At 59.5% G+C, this 4,031-nt stretch overlaps 1 pseudogene; it reads left to right on the top strand.

The window, feature by feature from the left end:
* The first annotated feature begins 2,443 nt into the window (after positions 1-2,443).
* Positions 2,444-2,562, top strand: LOC131873788 (5S ribosomal RNA; annotated as a pseudogene).
* Positions 2,563-4,031: the final 1,469 nt, after the last annotated feature.

Here is a 4,031-nt window from a genome sequence, read left to right as displayed (position 1 = left end):
CGGGCGTTGTGCGCGCACCCAGGTGAAATTGGTGTGCACCTCGGCCAGTGCGTGCTCGGTCGAGTCGCGCACGTTGGCCAAGGTGCACAGTGATGATTCTTACTCTAAGGTTCCGCACCAAACGCCCGGGACAGGTGAGAGAAGCTGGGCGGGCCAGGTGCGCACCCGGGGTAGGTGCACGCAGCTGGAGAGCACTTTGGAGTGCACGAGAGGTGCGCACCTTGGAGCACACTTTGGAGCGCTCCTCGGTGCACACCAATGATGCGCTCCATTCAAAAGTTTCTTGAAAAGGCAAAAAAAGTTGAGATTATAGAATTTCCCACTTGAGAGATTGTCAAAAAAATTTAAAAAATTAAAAAAATGAAGGAAACGTGGGTGCCAAGGTGTGCGCGCCCGGGTGCGTAGCCCAGCCAAGGTGTGCGCACCAAGGCGCCCACCCTGGTGAAGGTGCACGCAAGGTGTGCATCCAGGGCAAACCGGACAATTAACCCAACTTTCAACTTCGTGCACACCAGCGCACTTCAGAGCGCTCCTTGGTGCGCACCAATCTTGGGCACCTCGGAGCGCACCATGGTGCCCACCAAGGTGTGCGCTTCAAGGTGCGCACCCTGGCGAAGGTGCGCACCTGGGGCAAACCGAGCTCCGACTTCATGCGCACCTTGGAGCGCACAAAAGGTGCGAACCTCGGAGCGCACCATGGTGCATAGCCCAGCCAAGGTGTGCGCACCCTGGGCAAACCGAGCTCTGAATCGTGTGCACCTTGGAGCACACTTCATAGCACTCCTTGGTGCACAACATTGCACCCAGGGAAAACAAGGCAATTAACCCGACTTTCGACTTCATGCGCACCTCGGAGCGCTCCAGGGGTTCGCACCTCGAAGCACACCGAGGTGCGTACCTTTGATGCGCTGCCTTCACCAATTTCCAGAAAAGGCAAAAAAACATTGAGAAGGTGTGCGCATCGAGGTGCCCACACTGGCGAAGGTGCATGCGAGGTGCGCACCCGAGGCAAACCGGGCTCTGACTTTGTGCATGCCATGCTGCGCACCTTGGAGCACATTTCGAAGCGCTCCATGGTGCCCACCAAGGTGCCCAACCTAGCAAAGGTGTGCGCACCAAGGTGCCCACCGCGGCAAATGTGCACGGTGCGCACCCGGGGCAAACCGAGCTCCGACTTCATGCACGCCGCACCTTGGAGTACACTTCAGAGCGCTCCTTGGTGCGCACCATGGTGCCCACCAGGGTGTGCAACCCAGCCAAGGTGGGCGTACCGAGGTGCCCACCCCGACGAAGGTGCACGCGAGGAGCGCACCTGGGGCAAACCGGGCTCCGACTTCGTGCACGCCATGGTGCCCACCAAGGCGCGCAACCCAGCCAAGGTGCCCACTGTGGCGAAGGTGCATGCGAGGTGCGCACCCAAGGCAAACCGGACTCTGACTTCGTGCACGCCGCACCTTGGAGCACACTTCAAAGCGCTCCTTGGTGCGCACCATGGTGCCCACCAGGGCACGCAACCCAGCCAAGGTGTGCGCACCAAGGTGCCCACCCCGGCGAAGGTGCACGCGAGGTGCGCTCCCGGGGCAAACCGGGCTCCGACTTCGTGCATGCCGCACCTTGGAGCACACTTCGGAGCGTTCCCGGGTTCGTACCAGCATTGCGCACCATGGTGGGTACCTTGGAGCACACCAAGGTGGGCAGCGAGGTGCGCACCTTTGATGCGCTACCTTCACTAATTACCAAAAAAGGCAAAAAAAAAATTGAGATTTTAAAATTTCCGTTTTGAAAGATAGTGAAAAAAATGGAGCGCGGGTACCATCTTGAGCCCTCCCTGGTGCGCAGCCCAGGCAAGGTGTGCACACCCGGGGCAAATAGGGCAATTAACGCAACATCCGACTTCGTGCGCGCTAGGGTGGGTGCGCACCCAACAACCGGGCCTGGGAAGCCCCAATGCGAGAAACCCCACCAAACACTTAGACAAAAACAGAGGGGACACTCCAATAACCGCACTTCGGAGCACACCAGGTGCGCACCCGGGGCAAACTGAGTGCCTTGGTGCATCGGGGCAAGATCGAGCGTGCACCCGAGGCACCCCAAACATGCACCAGGATGCACTCGGCCCACATGTGAGCGCAGGTCATTGCGCCCGAGGTGGTGTGCGGGCACCGCGTTGCAGACAGGACACTACGCACACTTGGGCGGGTCGGGTGCGCACCCAGGTCGGGTTGGGTGTGCACACGACACCCCATCCAGGTGCACGCACGTAGGCTGGGCCAGGTGCACACCTGATGCCCTAGCGAGGTGCGCGCACCCGGGCAGGGTTCACACTTGGCGAACGGGGCGTGCTTAGTGAGGGACGGTGTGCACCTTGGCGGGGGTGGGTGGCCGGGGTGGATTCGCACATGGGTCATGGTTTGCTAAGTACACACTGCGACAAGCTCATAACGGGTGCGATCATACCAGCTTTAGTGCACTGAATTCCATCAAAACTCCCCAGTTAAGCGCGCTTGGGCCGAAGTAGTACTAGGATGGGTGACCTCCCAGGAAGTCCTAGTGTTGCACCCTTTTTTAGTTTTTCGTCGGGCATCGCAATTCTATTTGAATTAACCTTTTGCCCATTTGTGTTCTCGTCGGGGCCGGGCCGGGGTGCGGTGCCCGCACTACCGCGCACGCGGGGGCAACATTGAGTGCGCACCTGAGGCGCCCCGAGCACACAGGCCATGGTGCAACCCGAGCGTTGTGCGAGCACCCCGGTGTGCCCAAGGTGCTCTGCGCGCACCCAAGTGAAATCGGTGTGCACCTCGGCCAGTGCGCGCTCGGTCGAGTTGCGCACGTTGGCCAAGGTGCACAGCGATGTTTCTTACTCTAAGGTTTCACATCAGACACCCGGGACAGGTGAGCGAAGCTCGGCGGGGCCGGGTGCACGCCCGGGGCAAGTGCACGCAGCTGGAGAGCACTTTGGAGCGCACCAGAGGTGCACACCTTGGAGCACACTTCAGAGCGCTCCTCAGTGTGCAATAATGATGCGCTCCATTCAAAAGTTTCCTGAAAAGGCAAAAAAAGTTGAGATTATAGAATTTTCCACTTGAGAGATTGTCAAAAAAAATAAAAATGAAGGAAATACAGGTGCCAAGGTGTGCGTGCCCGGGTGCGCAGCCCAGCCAAGGTGTGCGCACCAAGGCGCCCACCTTGGCGAAGGTGCACGCAAGGTGCGCACCTAGGGCAAACCGGACAATTAACCAAACTTTCGACTTCACGCGCACCTACGCACCTTGGAGCGCACTCCGGAGCGCTCCTTGGTGCGCACCAATCTTGGGCACCTCGGAGTGCACCATGGCGCCCACCAAGGTGCACTCCCAGGGCAAACCGAGCTTCGACTTCGTGCACACCTTGGAGCACACAAAAGGTGCGCACCTCGGAGCACACCATGGTGCCCACCAAGGTGTGTGCAGCAAGGTACGCACGCAAGGCAAACTGAGCTCTAACTTCGTGCACACCTTGGAGCACACAAAAGGTGCGCACCTCAGAGCGCACCATGGTGCCCACCAAGGTGCGCAGCCCAGCCAAAGTGTGCGCACCCCGGGCAAACCGAGCTTCGAATCGTGCGTGCCAGAGGTGCACGCCATCGTGCGCACCTTAGAGCACACTTCGGAGCGCTCCTTGGTGCGCATCGATGTTGCACACCTCGGAGCGCACCCGAGGAAAACAAGGCAATTAACCCGACTTTCGACTTCGTGCGCACCTCAGAGCGCTCTCGGGTTCGCACCTCAAAGCGCTCTCGGGTTTGCACCTCGGAGCACACCGAGGTGCGAACCTTTGATGTGCTGCCTTCACCAATTTCCAGAAAAGGCAAAAAAGCATTGAGAAGGTGTGCGCACCGAGGTGCCCACCCTGGCGAAGGTGCACGCGAGGTGCGCACCTAGGGCAAACCAGTCTCCGACTTTGTGCACGCCATGCTGCGCACCTTGGAGCACCTTGGAGGGCCATGGTGTGTACCTTGGAGCACACTTCAGAGTGCTCCATGGTGCCCAACC

Source organism: Cryptomeria japonica, chromosome 2, assembly GCF_030272615.1.
Source record: "Cryptomeria japonica chromosome 2, Sugi_1.0, whole genome shotgun sequence".
NCBI classification, from domain to species: Eukaryota; Viridiplantae; Streptophyta; class Pinopsida; order Cupressales; family Cupressaceae; genus Cryptomeria; species Cryptomeria japonica.
The sequence above is the reverse complement of the archived record's forward strand: the minus strand, read 5'-3'. Positions and strand labels throughout refer to the sequence as shown.